Source organism: Lonchura striata, chromosome 5 (assembly GCF_050655825.1).
Source record: "Lonchura striata isolate lonStrDom1 chromosome 5, ASM5065582v1, whole genome shotgun sequence".
In the NCBI taxonomy this organism is placed as follows: Eukaryota; Metazoa; Chordata; class Aves; order Passeriformes; family Estrildidae; genus Lonchura; species Lonchura striata.
Window position 1 is genome coordinate 11,927,175 of NC_140707.1, and position 20,937 is coordinate 11,948,111.

At 43.9% G+C, this 20,937-nt stretch overlaps 1 protein-coding gene across 14 annotated transcripts in view; it reads right to left on the reverse strand.

The window, feature by feature from the left end:
* Positions 1-19,022, reverse strand: part of BMAL1 (basic helix-loop-helix ARNT like 1) — a 47,977-nt gene extending 28,955 nt beyond the window's left edge. For 4 of the 14 annotated variants that reach the window (XM_085579719.1, XM_085579718.1, XM_085579713.1 and 1 more), the window contains exon 1: positions 18,725-18,855. The gene's annotated coding sequence lies outside the window, so the exon portion shown is untranslated. Of the gene's footprint in view, positions 1-9,551; positions 9,936-18,724 lie in introns of those variants that run through there. The other 10 variants (XM_021527555.3, XM_021527549.2, XM_085579717.1 and 7 more) reach the window with 7 other exon arrangements.
* Between the last annotated feature and the right edge of the window lie 1,915 nt (positions 19,023-20,937).

Here is a 20,937-nt window from a genome sequence, read left to right on the forward strand (position 1 = left end):
ATATTCTAGGAACACATGTTCATATTTCACCTCAAATGTCAACAGGGATACATTCAGAAGGGTTTTACCAGGAAAGTGTAGCTGCCTCACAACACCTGTAAGCTAACAGCTGATCTCCTACAAAGAGAAAAGAAAGTTAAATTCAGAATTACACCCAGGTCTATCTGTCAGTGAAAGATCCTCTCTCAATCAGCACACTCCTTTGGATGTCTCAGGATTTCAACAGGTCCTGTTGTTCTAAAACATCCAGATTGATTTCACTGGAAAGGGATACAACCATTATTCCATAAAATGGAATGAAAATCAGTTGTCCTGAGAAAGCCAGCTGCTTGTAGAAAAAGGACTGAGCCCAACGTCATAAGTGTTTTAATTATTTAAACTCAAGACATCCAAGCCAACATACTTTAAAACAATGCTTCAGAAATGTTGTTCAGCACAGCAACCCAGAATTTCTGTAATATAAGTTATGGAACAAAGTAACATTAAAAATAGGGGTCACTAATGTTAAATGTTGGTAAAGTAGGTTCACAAAGTCTATGTTAGGATGTGATATTTAATATTTATTTATTCCAATTCTTCAGAAATTTTGTATATGTGTGAGAAGAAACAGGGTATTGTATTTTCAAGACTGGGGAGAATGAGAATATTTAAATTAAAAGACAACAGAAACTTTAAGTTTTTGGGCCCGTTATTTCAATCTGCTCATTTGACATCAGAATCAATTGTTCTTTTAGTAATGATAGAGTTAAAAGAAACAGATGCAGGCTCAACAAAGGAAATCTACCCCCTCAATTACTACAATCTAAACTTAGCTGAAGTCCTGACTTTCCAAGCCAGGTCCAGCCTCTGATGTGTGAGGGACCTACTGTTCCACATCCAGTGGATGCAGTCCTTGCTCACTAACTCCAAGCAAGCCAAGGGATTTGGAGAGGATGGGAGGCAGAGCAGGGTGTGTGAAAGACAGGAAAATCCATCCTACCATGTGGGTAAATCAATTATCCAACATTAATGGGCTTCAAGGAAAAACCTGATCCAAGTTGATATCTTTAATAGTTTATGCACTTTCAGCATGCTTTGATCAGAAACACACATCCAAACCCACAAAACAACAAAAACCTGCTCAGCTGAGGAGGCAGTGGTTCTGTGAAGTCTCCCAAGTTGTACACATTACTTCTGATCTGTCAACAACAGAAGATGCACTGTAGAGTTGACTTCAAAGCCAAAATTTTTAGAAGATTAGAAATTTCTCTGTAAGAGGACTGTACACAACCTGGACTGACGTTTCTGGAGCAGGAGCAGCATACAAGATAACAAGTAGGTAAGCTACTTAACTCACTTCCCATGTTATACAAACAGTGGGAATTTACAATCAGTGCCTCTGTAACTCATGGCTGGGAATGGCTCTTTTTTGCACTTGCAGTGCAAAAGATGCAGCTTTTTGTTTCAAGATTTCATCCATCTTCTAAATTATGAGCACCAGTTTACAGCAGACAGATGTTTTAGATAGCTGTCTTAAAGACTTCAATTAGCCAAACAGAACAAGTATGTTTCATATTGTTTAAATGCACATCTTCTAATCTAGAGATGATGAATAAAGCCCAACTGTACACTTTAAGTACATGACTATATGACTGTGATATGATCTGGGCAAATTTAATTTCCTTATTGCAGCTCAGTGAAGCTCGTGGATCCTCACAACCCAGCAGATATTCTTCCTGTAGTTCATAATCTCAGAAGTTGTCTTTCAGTGGCAGGAAGGCAAAATCCTTTTGGAAGTTCAAAGATATGGGTCTTTAAAATGAAGCAGCAGCCTAGCAAAACACTTCCCCATTTATGCCAAAAGTAGAGTTTTACCCTGTGATCACTGGCTTGGCACACCATGGAACCCCTTCCAGGCTTCTTGCTCAAGCTCAGAACTACTGCGTGTACTTTAATACCTCGTGTTATAGGATCACTTGACTTCAACATTTCAAGTGAGCACAAGCTTTAACTCAAGTCACTCCTCTCACTGGTACAGCACTATCTTAGTCCTACAGCTTCCAGCCACCAAGTCCTTCTGGGCTTTTGTCAGGTCCTCGTTTTCTTCCCTCCTCTTACTGCAGCAATGTAGGCATCCAAACAAGACAATACATTCAAGCCATGGCATGAATAATACTACCCAAGTAATATTTTCTTTTTATGCATTATGGGAAGTTAGCCATTTTTCAGCTGAATAGATTGAACGACTACTCACTTCTTTTGGCCTCTGAAGTGCATCTATGAAGGTGAAAATCCTAGTTTTGAGTAGAACCACTTGGTCCAAATACTTTTAAAGATATTGCACAGAGCTGTTTTCCAGTCATATTAATACTACAACAAACCCAAACACATTTGGCATGTGCAAGACCTTTCATTCAGAGATCCATTGCCAAACTGCAGCTAAATACTTTATATCTTCAGGGAACAAAGCATTGGAACAAGAGGGCAAAAATATCACCAGAAGGAGAAAAGACAGGTGGTTCTATTTATAGCTGATACTTTCATTTCCAGTTTTTGCATATTCCCTCTGGTCCTGCTGGATTTCATTTCTGGCTAGAAGAAGCCACCCCTGCTCTCAGCACTCTGCCAGCCTGACAAAGCAAAGCCAAGAGGCTGTCACTTTCCCTTCCATCCTAAAGTAAGCCCTGGGAAAATGAAGAAGCTCTCACCCTGCCTGGAACTAAGCCTGGGGTATTCCTCGTTCTAGCTGCCTCTCCACCATTTCCTCTAGCTCACATATCCTCAACAGGATCATTTTTCTCCATTGGTTTGTTACAAGCTCTTTTTGGCATCACACAAAATCTGCTGTCAAATGCAAATGCATCACATCCATGTGAATGTCCACATTTCTTCCTTCACACTATCTTAGAGGCTCAACTTCATTTTTGTTCTCCCGCACTACCAGTGCTTTTTGGATAAGAGGCCATCACAGCTTTTTGTTAAGTGTACAAGTCAGAATCTGGTAAAAAAATCCAGAGAATGTACAATGATGGCATAGCTACTGTATACATTAAAGTTTGTGTGGAAACAGAAATTTGCAACTATAAAATTATTGACATATTTTCAGTTTTAAGAAAATCTCTCACCGTACATGCACCTGCAACTGGAGTCCCTCTGTTGATGGAACAATAAACACTGACATAAAAAACCTCAGCAGCTCCCTTCCCTGAAGTCACACTATTTGCCAGTTAAATCCAAATCAAACTAGTGAAACCCTGACACTGCAACAATTTAGCATTTTGTAAAGTGTTTTATGGAGTACACATAAAGAAACACACATCAGAAAAAGCTACACATGTCATTTTCAAGACTCAGTTAATGCTCCAGTGTGGGATATAGATTTGTAAGTAAACTGGCAAAAAGCTGATATGCCAAGAAACACTTATAATGTATTGTAATTAGGAAACAGTTGGCTTCTGATTGCAATGGTGTGAATTATAACATCTGTATTGTCTCACCCTTCACATGAGACTAAAAATGGAACAGAAGTTTTTAAAACACCTCTCAGTTTTCCCATCTCTGGGTCAGAAAAGTACATAATCCAACATTCCACAGGTAACACCACCACCCATACCTGAAATCCAGGTTTTTGAAGGAGGGATTTGCTGCTAAGGCTGAGAAAGGCAGCCTTTCCAAGCCATGACAGCTCATACTGGGGCATTATCCCATTCTGCCCTTCTCAGAGAGCCACATAAAGCACTTGGAAGCGCAGCCACAGAAAACACTGAGCAGGGCAAGCTCCCAAGGCCCCCCGGGCCAGCACTAATATTGACACAGCACATTAGGAGCAGAATTCCTGTAGCTGACAACTCCCTGTCCAGCCAGAGCAGTGCTTGGGACTGCTACAGATCAAGGCAAGGGGTGGCAGGACAGGGAAACCACAATGCCAACTCAAAGAGGTCCTTCAGCAGGACATTAAAGGTAAAGTTAGATGTCTCATTGCACCATACACTGAACATTTCAGTGAATGCTCTTGGCTTCTACTGCAGCATTAGCTACTTTTAATGCTTCCTTCTCTCTTCCTTGGATAAAATGGAATGTCTCTGCAATGTGACACATGTTCAAGGTGAGCCCCAAACACCCTACAACATGGACCTCGCTAAAGCCAGCATTTTGAGTGGTTTTGGTTTTGAGGCTTAGTAATTACAGCATTCAAAGTAAGACTTGATGGAGTAAATAGTGACAGTTTAGGGAAAAACCATCAGAATATGGCTTGGAAAAAGTTGTATTTGTCTAGCTCAGGATAAGCACAAGATACTGCTGTAAACCTCACAGCAAAGTGTCACAGGACAGCTGGTAGAACACCTTAGTGCCAAAGGGATGGCTTTACTTCCTTTTTTTAGTCTCTTGTCACTCTTCCCCCAGATTTCCCCTCCAGTACTTCAGCAGAGACTTTTATGAAGTCCTCAGAGCCTGCCTGCACAGTGTGTTGAATTCATTAGGCTGAACAATAACTTGAGAGAAAGCACAATCTTCTGGGGGCTCAGAAATCTCAAGTGCCTTGCTGAAAGGGCAGATGATACCCAGAAGCAGCTCAAAGCAAGGGGAGGAGATGTGCCAGAGAAGGGGAAGGGAAGAAATGTCCCATCCAACTACAGTAAGCAGTTTAAAATATCCCTGTTACAGCCTTTCTGCACTTTCAAGATATTTTCAGCACTCCCACAGGACTTGTTTTCAACACACAAATCCCTCCTTGGTTTGAGCAAGACAAGGTGTGCTGAAACCTTTCCACTGATCCACATTTGCACTGTGACATTTTCTCTGCTCTTTTGTGAATGGCAAGTTATTAATACACAGACACAGCAGAGGAGTATTCCCATCCACTCTGCAGTCACTACTGCAGTGGGAGTATAAGCTTTATTTTCTTGAGAAAGGCCTACAGCAATAGGACAGCCCTTTAGAGAAATGCCTGATACTACATATTCCTTTTTTGTGCCTCTGTACATTCACGCTGATGTTGAGAACCACCAAATTTCCAAACCTGTGACATTCAGCAGCCTGAGATACAGCTGGATACAAGCCTCAGACTTGTATTTTCCAGACAGGCTTTTAAATCCATGATTTCTAATTTAAATCAACAGTCTTTTACATTACAACTGAAACTGAAGAAATTTTAAAATTTCTGCTGTATTTGGAACAAAGACGCAAGTTCCCAAATCTAAATGGGATCCTTATTGCTATGCAGACATCTCAACCGTTACAAAAATTAAAAATAATAGAAATGCAAGTTGGGAAGAACAGTGTGTAATAGACAGACATATGCAAAAAAAAAAAAGCCAAGGGATAAAAATTCCTGCCAAGACCAAACATGGGCAACTGAGGAAGAAAACCTGTTCAGAAAAAAACCAACACAACAAACCACAGCCACCCAACCCCAAAAAAGGACTCTTCATAAAACAGAAGGCTGCATGCTTGATTTTTTTTTTAAACTATTTCTCATCCTTGACTCAAAGATCCATCTACACAACAACCTCCTTCCCCACCTAATCAAGAAGGGATGCAACACAGACCAAAAGGACATCTGACTAACAGTTTCTCCAACCCATTGTTTTAATTCCAAAAGAGAACATTCCACGACCTACGCAGTCTGATCCCAGTGGACCTAGGAAGGATCACTAGACAGTTCACATTCCTCCTCAAAAAAGCTTAAGTAGGTTTAGATGATTTTATTTCTGCAAGTAGCAGACTTGTGCCAAATATTAATAATGTAGTCCCTTAGTTACCACTTACAAATGCTCGTAATTATTTACAGCTTCTGAACAGAGGATGGCTTGGATATCATCCAACAAAGCCCCAGCAATTAAATTTATTAGAAAATGGAAAACTTTCTACTTTCACTCAGTAGAACAATAGAGGCAATGAGTTCTGCTTAAGGAACAATGAAATAAAGTGGTCCTCTTCAGCTTAGAAAACTGGCAGGACCAAGATCTACAAACTCATCCAGCATCATGGGAACATCAAACAAAGCTTGGTTGAAAGGCTCAAAACAACACAGCCCTTCACATGAGGTGGAAAGGCTGTGGAAACTCTCTGCCAGGTAACAGGAGGCCTAGAAACTCATGTAGTTTGCACAGAGAGGTAGGACCAGCTCATGGAAAGGAATTCTGCTGTGGGTTACCACCACATGTGGCCTGTGCAGCCCCTGAGCTCAAAATAACTCTAATCCTACTCTTCATCAGGAACAACTCACAGCCCTGCTGGAGACACGACTCTACAGCAACTTTACAACAGTCTCTCTTGCCTTCATTTGTTATCAGTACAAGAACATTATCTCCATTTTTAAGTATCCAGAGAAACTTCCATTTACAAGTACAATATACATGGCACCCTCACAGGGAAGTGTAAAATATACAACATCCTCAAAAAACCCTTCCAGGTCAACTCTGTTTCAACTCACCTGCAATTATCACCCTACCACCACTCAGCACCAGGTGGAACATTTGAACAGAATCAGTAGACATTACAAGTTTAGCAAAGCAGTTTATAAAAGCTTAGCTTATATAAAAAAAAAAAATCAAAACCAAAACAGTCTAACACAGGAAGCCAGGTTTATATGCTTGGTGTCTGCTTTCCTAAGTGGAATTTTAAATCCAGCTGAACTCCTCTGCAGCACCCAAAACCAACAGCACTGAGCAAGGAACCCCATAAAAGTCAGCAGGCACAAACCACCCAAAACAAACACCAGCATGGCAGAACTAAGCCTCACCTGCCCAGCGCTTCAGTCCATACACACTGCCCCACTCACCTCAAACCTCTCCTACCATGCCAGATCTTTCCTATCATTAAATAAAACTCTCAGTTACCTTTTTAAAAGAGGCCAAAGAGCCACTGAAGTGGGTGAACTGCTACGGATCATAGAATCATTAAGGTCGGAAAAGACCTCCGAGATCATCAAGCCCAACCTTTGACCTTTGATTACACACAGGGAAAAACCCAACCAGACAAACTTGCTTAGAACAGAAAAGAATCACATATTTCAAAGGAGCATGGACTAAACAATAGACACAAAGAGTTCTAGCTTTTTTTAAGAGTCCTACTTTTCTGAAATGCTCACTTCAATCTCATGTACTATTGTGCCCTGACTTTAATAGAGAAATACATACATCTTTTGTATTTATGTTTTCTTCAGTCACTCATCTGGTGCTCAGCTGAAATGCTTTTTAACCTGTTAAAGCCCCTTCAGCTCTCTTCAAAGGTTCTGTTTTCTCTTCTACATGCATTGAACTTATTTGTTGTCCCTAAATGTACAAACTTAAATTTATATTCTCTAAATTCTGAAGGAACTGACTAAACAATAAATATTTACCCTGAGCAACTAAACTGACAAATGTAAAGGCATCTTAATTATCTTCATGTTAAATCACTCTATCTTTGTTTTCCTGAATATGAGTATCAGCTCCTCAGGTTTCTGTCACACTTTTGTCTCCCTCCAGTATCATTGCTCAAAATTTCACCTTACAGCAAATCACTGGTATTAACATTCTGTCACTGGTACTGATGTTCTTATTCCAAAATAAAAAAGTGTTATATTTTCATCAATTTAATTATTTTAAGATTACAGACCAAAAGTAGTGTTTGCTTTGCATTTTAGTTCTACTGAACAAAACTCATGAGTATTACATTTTGTGTATGCTTTAGAGAATAACAACACGAGAACCCCCTGCAGTATTTTTAACATTTTGACTTGTTTTGCTGCAAGAGTCTCTGTAGTCCCCCTCTCTCTGCTCCAGGTCTCTCTGGCCCTCCCTGTGCTGCTCAGCCTGGTAAAAGCTGTATGTCCTTGCACTTCCTTCTACTCAAACACAGAGTACAGATAAGCAGGCAAGTTTTATCTCAACACTGATACCAGATTCATTCATATCTGTTCCCTTGTACAATCCTGCATTCTGCTCTTCTCTGCTGCAACAGGAGGCAATCTCATCTACTATTTTACAGGACACACTGATATGCTGTAATTCAGGTCAAAGTTTACTTTACAAAGATATCCTGGAAGAACTGATATGTTTTAAGAATGAATCCCTTACCACATTTTCTGTTCTGAAGCTTAGTTCTTCTTGCTCCTAACTTCCAACTTTTCTAGCCTGAATTTCACTAAGTCACCTATCTGCTATTAAACCTCATTTCATTTTCTCCTACCAAATAACATTTTCAACTCATTGCCTGAAGGATTAATTCAGTGAATTGCTTTTTCTTCCTTTAAGTGAGTTTGTGTTCCTTTCATCTGACACTTTATGTTTGCAAAACAGTTAATTCCTTGAACTCCTTTCAGTTTTCTATTCACACGTTACCAAGTCTGAGAAACCACTGAAGTCATGACATAATTAACATCCTACATAGATCAACCTACCTTTGAGTCCAGCTTGATAGCCTTGTTTACCAAGGCACAGATTCTTTTGTGCACCTCTCTAATGTTGCCCTGGGAACTGCCAGTCAATAAAGTCCTTCTACCCTCAGTCACTTCCTCTTGGAAGTGTGACGTACAGAACAGGACTCAGCTGCTAGTTAGAAAGGGCACATGTATTTCTCAAGCAAGCCAAGTGGAAATTGCCAGAATCAACGCTACTGACTAATCCTTACTCAGCTCACACACAGTAACTATGAATCAGATGGATAGTTTATTTAATACAGGGCTAGGTGGATTTTTACAGTGCAGCATACACTCCTCTTTGGGAGATCCAGAAGACAGAACTCACACTGTGTCATTAGTTGAGAAGTTGAAAATCTAACCTTTGAACCCTTTCTAACTGCAAGAGCTTTTAACCTCCTGGCTTCAGCATTCAGCTGGGTACTCCCATATAGCACTGGTGCTTACCTAACCCCACAGTGAACTGATCAGAGATACAAAATAGATGAAACCTAATCCTTTTAAGAAGTTGTTTTGTTTTTTTTTTTAAAGCTGCAAGTCTGAGTAATGACATTAAGGTGATTCAGAAGTCAGACTGTACCGGGGAGGGAAGAGATGATGAGCTCACCAGTGAGTGTCCATTCAACTTCCCTTGCAAACACACACCTCAATGTGGGAGCACACATGACAACTCTCAAAAGCAGATTACAGCACAAGTACCCACAAAGCCTCCAGGGTAATAGAAGCATTCAAGAAATACTCTGAAATGCATTTATTTTGTTTGTGAGCTGCTTTGGATAAATTTGCTCCTTTTATAGAAGGCTGTTTAATCATCACCCAAGTGAAATCCATCTCCCACCAACAGCAGCACAGTCAAAAGAACATGGATGAGTATTAGTCCAGTTAGGGTTAATAAACATTGCTCTGCATTTGGATGGCACATGGAACATCAAATCTAACTGCACTGAGATGACCGATGCCTACAGCCTGAACAGTGGGAATGTGAAAACGATGAAGATAAAAGCAGAGCACAACAGAAGGAGCCACCAGGAACAAAGTGACCAGCCCTTTGAAGGGTGGAAAACAAGGAAAAGCTCACATGTGGAAATGATTGGGATGAGTACACTTCTGGAAGGTTGTGTGGAAAATACAGAACTACACTATGAGGAATGATTGAAGAGAAACTCACCAGCTGCTGCCAAACAAAGGCTCGGCCAAATTCCGTCATAGGGAGGAGTTAAAGGGGATATACTGAGTTGTATTTGGAGGTGAAAATCTAACCCTTCACTGAAACATGCCAGCAGGTTTGCTAGAAAGGGCAATCAAAATTAGCTGTACCTATCCCTAATGCACCAAGGGTCTTCAAGGTGTTGAAAGGGCAGGGAAGTTTCTTTTTCTGCTTCCTGAAAGTCTTTGAAATTCACTTGCCAGCCACTCCTCCAGGCAAACCTGAGAACCTGCACCAATATTATTCTGTGACCTGGTTGCCAACACAGCATCACTCCAAAACATCGTCACCGCCACGAAACGCGCACGCACGCACCAAAGAGCAAACAAAGCGCTCACAGAACTGAGAGAAGGACAGAAAAGGACAGAAAGCCACACACAGGCAATTCCAAGGGTGAATTCTCGAGTGTTTGTGCCTGCAAATAAGGTCAGAGGCCAGCTAAGACACCAATTACCAGGCTTTCCAAAGTCACCAAACAAAATTCAACAGAAAAATGGAAAAATAGGTTTCATTGACAAATAACAGAAAGCAGTACTTTTCCAGACTTGTCAAGGGACACCACCATTCCAGTATGTTTGGGGCTACAGGAAAATAGCAAGCCACAGAAATATCCTAAAAGTAGAGGACGAGTCAGACGAGTGACCAAATATTTGTTTTAAAAAATAAGAAGTATGCACCCGAAATGTGTGCCAAAGTAGATTACACAAGTGTTACAGCACACCATGAATGAATCCATGGAGGCTTAAGCACTTGCCTGAGCAAATCCTGTTCTAAAAGGCACGTTCATTTTGTCTAAAAAGCAGTAAGAACTCTGCCACACTAATTTAAGCACTTAAAGAAACTTGAAGAATCTTAAAATGTTGAACAATGATCATCATATGCTAAACACTACCTAGGTCTCTAATGAGATACCAATAGGGCACTTTTTGCTCACTTTTTTATTACATGGAAGATTTTTTTTTGGTTCTGCTTCTTTCCAAGGTGTGCAACTATTTAGTCTCTATTAGTGTTCATATGTTCTAGGGAAAAAATAAGTCAATTCACTTTAAGTAGAAGGCATTAATTCTCCTGTTATCTGCTGAGTTAAACTTTGTCTCATGTTCCATTTATACTCCAAATAAAGTTCAAAATTTTTAGTAAATCTCTTTAATAAGGGCACATTACAGTCTTAAGAAAGTTTTTCATGCCACTGAAGATAAGAACAATTCTCCTGAACAGCTATTTGATAAGAACATCAAGAACAAACTATGGTGCCAATATTTCTCTGAATGGAAGCCTGGGTAGGCTTTCAAAAGCTTTGCTTCTTGAAAACAGAATATTTAAACCAACTGGCAGAAAGATGAGATCTATGCCAAGTTTGAAAATAATTCTTGAACAGCAATTCAGGGTTTTTTTTGTTTTGTTTTTTTGCTTTATTTTTTTAAAGGATCATGTCCCCTCCTCAAAGGCAGCAGAGGTATGCACACTTAATGGGGTTCAAACCATCTATTGTCTTGGAAAAAAAATCTCCTCCCCTCAGTCTCTTTCCTATACTCCATTTCCTCCAGACTTCCTGGCAAGTTTAACTGGAGCCATTGCTGAGTCTCTGCCAATTTTACATAAATTATCAGTTTGACAACAACTTGGCCACGTAAGTGTTCATCTCTAGCAAAGTCAGGTGACAGTGGTGAATGAGCTCCTGAGAGATTTGCATATCTGAAACACTTCTATATTTGTCCATCTGGAAACCCAGAGGCACATGGGCCAGCAAGGGGAAAGGGAAAAGAGTCAGAGGTCTGCCTGAGTTACTCTTCTTTGTTATAAAAGAGAATTTTTACAAAATGGCACAATAAATACTGAAAAGCTCTACTGTATAGCTCCAGAGATGAAAGTAAAAAGTTGCTTATTTTCTGGCTTCTGGGTTTCAGTGCCAAAGCCAGATTTTTTTAATCAAATTTTTATGCAGATTTATGAAAGAAATGACCCAACAGAGCTTAATCCAAAAATACTCTGTCACAAAGACTCTTCTTCCACATGAAGGTTGCAGTGTAACACATTTAAAACAGCACTCTTCACACTTCCTGCCTCTCCCACCTCTCCTTCAGGAATACTCACTTTGTGAGCTGTTTCCTAACCCACAAAAGCAGAAATGTTTATGAAGCCACAAGTTGCATGGCATCAGCAATCTCAAATCACTCTTTTGGGGCAAATACTCTGCTTTGAGAGCCAGCAGATTCCCAAACATAAGCAGGCCCAAACATAAATGCCACCATGGAGCAGAGGGACAGGATATACAGATGGAAATTCTCAGCCAGGAAGGGCTTGGAGCACTGATGGAGGCTACACTGTCCATGGCAACCCAGTTGCAATGATCATCAAAACTGCTGTCCAAACTCGTCCAGATGTCCTCAGATGATGCAAAGGACTCATGTCATTATAAACCAAACTGCTGGGCACTCAAAATAGGATTTTGTCCCGTCAAGGTACCAGAGCAGAGCCCTGATGATCCTGCCATGAACAGCGGCATGTTTCCCACATGTTCCTTGAAAATCTGCAAAAATCCATCTGTCAGACCAGAATTCTTGGGAGGAACACACAGAGAAAGGACAGTCAGAAAAACTGCATAATGGCATCAGCTGTATCCAATTGTTAAAATTTTCTCTGAAATGGGGAGTTGATAATCCCCACCAGGAATGGGAATTTTAGAAAGAGTTTCTCCAATAGTTGACTGCAGTAATCTTCTCCTCTGTTGGGCTTTTTCCCCCTCATCATCTTATTCTTGATAATGACAAAAACAGAGTAAGACAAATGAAGAGCCACTCCAGCTATGGAAATAAAGCAGGCATTTGCTATGGAAGAGTCTCATGGTCAAGTCAGATAAATGAGGACAGGAATTACCTCATTCAACAAATAATGCCAAGTACAGTCATTGAGATCGCATTATTGCCAGCTGAGATATCTTCAACAGACTGAACTAGATTTTAAAACGCTGTAATAGGGAAATACCCATCTTTCTTCAGACTGCCTCCTGGCCAGACAAGCTGACCAAGTTGCACATGTCTCAGATGGAGAAAAATGTATTTACATAAACGCCCTAAAATTTCTAACAGAAGTGAAACAGAAAATCCAACACGAACACAAACTAGCATAAACTCTTTATTTTTCTATTTAAAATAGGAATATCCAATTGCTGGCCTTGTATTTCTAAACTACAAATAACTTCCAGTACTTCTAGAATTTGGACCCAAACTGCATAGAGAGCACTTGAAAACATTTTTAAAAGATTGTTCTTTAATTACAGCACATTTCCAGCAATTCAAATGTTTTATGTGACAAGCTCGTCTAAGAAGTCACTGAACCTGACTTGACAGGTTTCTAAAATAAACTACAATATTGAGAGGCTGGTTTGGTCATTGCAGTGAAAATAAATTTTAAAATAAGAAAAAAATAAGAAACTCTATAAAAACAAGAAGAAAACAACACTATTTGTAATAGAAATTTCCAAGCCATATTAAATTTGGTATAGATTAAAACCACAGTAAAATGTTACTCTAAGACAGTAAATTTGCCTAATATTTTGGGGCTTTATCAGACTGATAAGGAAAAAAAGCTGTTCCAGGTATCAGAGCCTTGTAAGATCACAAACATATGTTAAGTTTCTGGATTTATGAAACTTGGGCCATGTCCTGACTGTAACACAAAAATATTATAAAGTATGTTGAGGGCACAGTGTTGATACTGACTTTTTTTTCCATTAGCTCATTGCATTAATTTCATCAATAAAAAAGCCAATTTGCAAATGCCAAGATTACATGAAATGCCTTGGCAAAAAAGCACATTGGGAAAGGGAACAGAGGAATAAATGGGCCTCCTGTTTCTTAGTCAACAATTCTAGAACTTCAAACTGGAAACTGCAACGTGGTCAAGACCAGGTTAAAAAAATATAAACCTCCAAAACAAACACCTGAATTTTTTGCAATCTATTCAAGACCACTCACTGATTCTATCCCTGAAAAATGACCAGGCCATTCAAGTCTATGGGCAAAATAAATATTATTTTCCAAGATTATATGAAAACTAATAAGCCAGTAGCGAAAGTACAGCAGAAAGCCCAAAACTCAAGGAGATTTAAAACACAATTATCAGAGGTCCTTGAGTGAAAGATAAAAATATCAGTGGCACTCAAACCAAAGCCAACTTGCTGCCACTCTCAATGACTACAATGCATATGCACAATATCAAAGTTTTGATATTTTAATAGATCATTTTGCTTCAAATTGGAACTGAAGTCTTAAATTTTGTAATGCTCCAAGAAAATCCACAGACAACAAAGAAATCCATTCATAACAAGTTAAGGAAAAGAAAACCCAACCAAACCAGTTCAAGGAAACTATAAAATAACTGTTTTGTCAGTTGAAACAGTTTTTTTTGTTGAAAAAACATTCTTACAAAAGAAAGAGGAAAGAAAGAGGAAAGAAAGAAGGAGAAAAAGAGTTAAAATAAAAGTTTATTAGCTTTATTTTCTCCTGTTTTTTCTAGGAAGTAACTTTTCCTTCTCACTTCACCTGATAAATATTCTGCAGTACAGCATTATTTAACAATTTCTACCAGTCTTTTTGATTTTGTCCATTTTGGTCAGGCAAATTATAAAAGGTAAAGGCACTTTAAGGAAGTTTCCAAGATAAAAACAACTTGAGATCAAGAATAATAGTAATTTCTCAGTTCTCTGGTGGTCTTTTTCATTCACCCTTGAAATCCTACATCAATCCCAAATGGATAAAAAAATGTTAGGGTTTTCTGAGTAGTCCTGTATCAAGAATACATCCAATCTTTAAAATACATGGATTCCATTCACTTATTTTTTAGCTGACACAGGAAGGAATTAAGGCAAAAGGCTGCAATTGAATGAGCACCTAAGAATTGCTATAAAGTACCTCCCTAGAAAAGTGATTTCAGAGACGTGGTGCCAAAAGATGCTGCCTAGGAATCACCAAACGTCCACTGCCCATGGGAAGATGGCTTTCCATCCCAGCCACACAGGGAACAACTGTTCAGCAATGTGTCTGCTGCCCTTCCCAGGTGCCACTGAACTGCCTTGCATCTGTGGAAAACAGAGCCCACCAACACCTGCAAGGAAAACCCAGCCAAAACCACCTCAAAACTACAACCATCTGCCTCAGCTGCTCGGACTCATGAATGGGCCCTTGAAAGTCAGCAGAAAACGTCAACACCTTGGGCCCCAAGAGACTGGCAGAGTTCTCCCCTCCAAACTGCTGCCAAGGAGATCTCCTGCTCTCTGAGTAGCCTACTGGCACCATTCCTGCACAAGGCCAACCTAGTAAACTCCAGCATAGCTCCAGCACAGGGCCACAAGCTGCTCTGACATCAGCAGCTGACCCAGAAGTGCGTCTGACACAGCAGACATTGAATAACAGCTTCTCAAATGGCAGCAGACTGAAAAGGTTACAAATTCTCCATGTGCTGCCTAAGAAATACCTTTTTGCAGCTGCAAAGGAGAAAGTGTGACCTGAACAGAGAGAGAGGAAAGATAAATCCTTGCAGGAATGGGTCCTCAAACAATCCTGTACTTTACTCATGAAGAACCCGTTATCAGGCAGTTCTTGAATCAAATCAAACTATAAACCAAGAATCTGAGCACAAGCTAAAATAAATTTTAAATAATACCAAACACAACAGAAACTATCAATCTTCTCTGGGGCAGAGACTGAAATGTCAGACTATTTTTTTAGGTAATTAATATTCCAAACTAACAAAGCCTGAAGATGCTGTTTTGATCTGCATTCTTCTGCAGAATGGATTAAAAAAGAAATTACATTTTCCAACATCTGGTGAAAGATCAGGTTTCCAAGGAGATGAAGTCTGGGCCTTGGATAAGTAGCCTTACTGCATATTTCCAACAAATTGAGATAAAAAAGGCAGGTGCCATAAGCAGTTAGTGGCAGTGAGTTACCTCAATACCCACCCTGTTCAATGTGAAACTCAATTTAATGCATCACAGGTTATCTGACAATGTTCAGAGCTATTAAATACAAATAAAACCAATTGGATAGTCACAACTGAGATTTCTTCCCCACACAAAAAAAAAAAATCCTCAAAACTTAAATAGGCTTTCTAAATAACCCAATACACCAACTCTTAGGGAGAAAAGCCTTCTGATTTTTAAAGTGCATAATTTTTCTGCTTCAATGTCTTCAGTTTCAACTATTTAACACCTGAGCATCAGTCTGGATTAGATCTGACTAAAGCTGGAACATATTTCCTACTGCGGTGCAAGACCACCACACCCATACGGATAGATACACACACCCCACAGGCAGGTCCTTTGCTTTGCTTCATCCATCATCAATCCACTGCCCAAAATCTACCTACAGTGTCTTAGAGACACTGAAAGCTCTTTCACCAGGTTTGAAAATGCCATCAACCACCTCATTTTCATCTTCAAGCACCTTCAAAACACAGACAGTCATTGCTGTGGGTTGATCAAGCAGAATGTTCAATAACCAAATCTCAAAAGTTGGTAACTGAGTTCCCAGTCAGCATCATCCAGTCAGCGACTGCCTTTATAAAAATCAATTATTTCAGGCTGAAGCTCTCAAAATATGATGACAGCCAAAAATTAAAGTTTCAAAACATGTTTACTGTATCAAAGTAAATAGAGAAAGCTTAAATATTGCATTCTGTAAACTTAGTGAGAACCAAAAAGCTACACAAGATTAAAAAGATGTATTTATTTTGGGCTTCTCTTTGCAGTCATTTGCTTATGATATGCCTTTATACAGTTTTTATTGAAGACAACTAACTTCCTAACACTTGGGGATACAAGCAGCTGCCTTTTATTACTTTTCTGCCCTTTTTTAGAAACAGAACTATAGATAAAACTGACGGTAAAGGTTAAGAATGAAAAGCTTGCAGGTTACAGAACTGAAAGTCGCTACAGGATGCACCAAATTTACTTTGTTTCACTTAACAATAACGTATTCCTTCAGGTTTCCCTGTAACTCCGGTCAAAGTATAACAACACAGGCAATAGGCCCCATGCTGAAAACAGCTTAAAATGTTACATTTGAGCACGGAAACAGCACTTCTGTACTCATGTAAACTAAATAACCTGCACATCTCCTGGTATTTCCAGCATCCTTGATATCCATTCCCTTGGAAAATCTGCCTTCCTCACCTGCAGCTCAAGGGCTGCAGCTCTCACAGGTCTCAGCTTTGCCATCAGTCCTGCACAGCTTCAAAGGACTGTGTGCAACCCCAAGCTCCACCAAATAAACCCAATAAATGCTCTCTCTTCTTACTCCTGGGTGCCCGAAACAATCTTTGAGAGCAGGTATCTGAAGGAGAAAAACAAATCTCCTTTAAAGTCCCCCTACAAACATCACTAATACATCATTCCTAATACATCCCTAGCAAGGGCCTCCAAACACAGTGAGTCTCTTGGGAGCACATGGTGACAGGAACGTGGCAGCAGCCCCTAATTCCAGCTCTGGCATTGTGGAATGCCAGCTCCAGCCACCTTAGCTTCCCCACACCCAAACCAGGCAGCTTCACGTTCTCTGTGGTGCTTCTCTCTTGTCTGCTCCCCCACAGAACTTCTTTTACAGAGCTTGATCCTTCACAGCCCCACACACCACAGCTGGTCTCCAAAGAGACAATAGAAATGCACAGCATGCAAGAGAATTTGGGATAAAACAGCATAAAACCCCAATGAAATGCTGTGGCTGTAGATTATTTTACACACTCAATTTCTACAAGCAGGGGTAAAAATCCAGGAATGGTCATGAGAAGCACAAACCCACAGAGGTCAGGAGGAGTAAAGCCTTTTTCCTTAATAAGCAGCTGTGGTTTAGAGTAACCAGAGAGAGGTCTGTAGTTCCTGATGCTTCAAAGAGCTATTTACATATTCCTGGAGGATACAAAACATACATTATGAAGAGGGCAGAGTTTAACCTCATCCTCCTGCAAGACCGTTTACAGAGACAGTTAGCTGGAATTAATACTTAATTGGAACAAAACTCTTTATTTCTTCCCTTACAGACTCAGCTGCAGCCTGTGTACTATCAGTCGCTCACATTTAATGAGCCCTTTTAATAAAAGAAAAGGTACTTTTAATATGAGCGTGTTAAAAAAAAGAAACATAATATTTTGAATGCTGAAGTTCCAGAATTTAAAAAAAAAAAAAATACACTTAAAGGCTGAATTTTGAAAAGAGATTAGAACACACTCTGCAGCTGACCCTTTCTACCTCACACACTAAGGAAATGCTATGAAATTCCAGCAAGCAAATTTACTTCCAAGGCAAGAAAACACACCCACTTGTTCCTTCACCGTTGTTTTTCAGGCACAAAAATCTTCCCAAAACTGTTATAATCGAGACACCGGAGTGACAGCAACCTCAGCAATTAAAAATGCAAAGAGATTCCCTTGCCTCCCCAAGCGCAAAATCCCCGATCTCGGGAAGGCGCCTCGGTGTTCCCGGTGTGTTCCGTTCCTCCCTTCCCCTCGCACACAGGTGTCGGCCAGGGCAGCGGAGGGGGATCGGGATGCGGGGATCCCGGGGCGAACAGCCCCGGCACGTCCCGGGACGCTCCGTGCGGCGCCAGCAGCCGCCGGCCGCGGGGCTGGCACCTGCCCGCGGGCGGGACCGAGCGGGGAATTCCCCAGCACCGCCATCCTCCTGGCGCTCACAGGGGCCGCCCCCATCCCGGAGCGGCCGGCCGAGACCCCGCTCGGGCAGGGGAAGCGCCACCGTCCCCTCCGTGAGGGCCGCCCGAGCCTCGCCACCCCTGAGGGCGACTCGCACCGGGCAGAGGGCACAGCCCGGCACGCCCCCGCCGCCGCGCCTGCCCTCCGCGGGACCCCGGCCCGGCTCTGACAGGGCTCCGGGCCCGCCCGCCCCGTCCCCGCGGTGCCGCCACACCGCCGGGCCAGCCCGCCCCGGGGCCGCTCCGTAACGGGGCCCCCGCCTCGCTCCCGGCTCCCGGCTCCGCAGCCCGGCACCGCCGCCGGGGGGTCCCGCCGCCGCCATCGCCCGGCCCGGGCCCCTCCCGGGACTCCCGCGGCCCCCGGGGGCGGCGGCTCCGCCGGGGCCGCGCTGCCCCTCACGCCCCCCGCCCGCCGCCCCTGGCGCTCACCGCGGCTCCGCGCGCCCCTCGCCGCGCCGCGCCCGGCCGAAGGGAGCGCGGGCGGGGGTCGCGGCCCCCCGGCAGCGCCGCACGCCCGGCGCAGGCAGCCCCCGTCCCTGACCTACTTTCCGCCTGGCTTGCCACCCGACGGCGCACCACTAACCTACTTTCCAGCCAATGGCACCCTCCCCCGGCCCCGCACCGGACGCGCCCGCCCGCCAACGGCAGAGCGGCTCCGCGCCCGCCTCGCCCAATGGGCGGCCGCCGAGCGGGCAACGCCCGCCCCCCCGAGCGCCGGCAAATCCCCGCGCGGCCCCGCGGCACCGGCCAATCGGAAGCGCGGCTCCGGGCTCTGGTCCCGCCCCCCGGCGGGGGGCGCCGCCGGGACCCGGATGTGGCGGTGGCGGCGGGGTCGGCGGGGTTCTCGGGGCGGGTGCGGCCGGGGCGGCGGGGAGGGCTCGGCTCGGCATCGCCCGCGCTGCTGCCCCCGCCGGCGCCGCCCGCGGTACCGCCCGCTGCCCGCCCCTCCGCCGGGGCTCGCCCGGGCCGCTGCGTCACCGCCGCGTGACGTCAGCCGCGGCCGTGACGTCACGCGCCGAGGTGTGAAGGTCATGGCGGCGCTGCCCCGGCGTGGCCGCCCTGCCCGCGCCTCGTCTCCTTCCGTCCCTCGGCGGCGGGGCCCGGGCGCAGCCCCGCACACCGCCCCGGGGCCTCGGGGAGCCCGTGCGGTGCTGGCATCTCCCGTCCGCTGAGAGTCCGCTTCTCTGCGCCGCGCTCACCGCCCCTTGGCCCGCCACCCGCCCTGCCAGAGGGCCGCTACCGTGTCCCTCAGCCCCCGTGTCCTTCAGCCCCCGTGTCCTTCAGTCCCCTGTCCTTCAGCCCCCTGTCCTTCAGCCTCCTGTCCTTCAGCCCCTGTCCTTCAGCCCCCCTGTCCCTCAGCCCCCGTGTCCTTCAGCTCCCCTGTCCCTCAGCCCCCTGTCCCTCAGCTCCCGTGTTCATCAGCCCCCGTGTTCATCGGCCCCCGTGTTCATCAGCCCCCGTGCCCTCAGCCCCCGTGTCCCTCAGCCCCCGTGTCCTTCAGCCCCCGTGTCCCTCAGCCCCCGTATCCCTCAGCCCCCGTGTTCATCGGCCCCCGTGTTCATCAGCCCCCGTGTCCTTCAGCCCCCTGTCCTTCAGCCTTCCTGTACATCAGCCACTGTGTCCTTCAGCCCCCGTGTCCCTCAGCCCCGTGTCCTTCAGCCTTGGTGTACATCAGCCACTGTGTCCTTCAGCCACTGTGTCCTTCAGCCGTGTCCCTCAGACACCGTGTCCTCTAGTCACTGTGTCCCTCAGCCACCCACCACAGTGTCCTTCAGCCACCATGTCCCTCAGCCACCATGTCCTCCAGCTGCCGAGTGCCATGCCTGTCCCTGCCACTGATGCTCCGGGTGCGATGTATGTCCTGGTCACTGATGCTGCGTCGCCTCCGGAGCTGCTCACAGCCTGTTCCATTCTGCGTGTGCACCAGGCCAGAGGTGCAATGTGGTAGAGCCATCCACTGCGCCATGTTCTGGTCTAAATTTAGACAGTCCACGCAGCAGCGTAGAGGGGATGTGTTGCAAGAACATAATCACAGCGGAGCTGCTTTCAAATGCATACATTTGCTAAATGGGATTGCGTGAGCGCTGCATCAGATTATCATTGCCACATCCTAATTGTGTTAACATTTCCTGTCCTGTGATGCCACGTCCCAGAGGTTTGGTTTACGTTTCCCAGGGTAACATCACCGGGGAAGTGTGGGTTGCAGCGGGGTTGGGGCACGGCGTGGGTTTGGTTGTCCCAATCCTCCATCGCTCAGCCCGGGACAGCATTAACAGCTCCTTTACTCCTAATTGAGTGGGGACTAAACACTGGCAGCAAGTGGCCCCTGCTGGATGCAAACTCTCTGTTCACATCAGGGTACTCCTATTCGGCAGAAACCCTCCAGAAGAGCGAGTTAAATGAAACACTACATCAGTAGGACGGAAATGTATACTGTGAACAGAGAGGAGAAGATGCATCCTCTTATTTCCAGCAAAATGGTGCTGTTTTGCTTTGTTTTAGTGCACAGAAGTTATGGAGGTGGAGAAGTCTCCTTGACTACTTCTTTCAACTCGGCCTTTGTAGTTTTGCTCATTGTTTCTACCCATCTGTAGAAATAATCTTCCTTATGGAGTCAATCGCGTAGTGTCTGTTTTAATGAG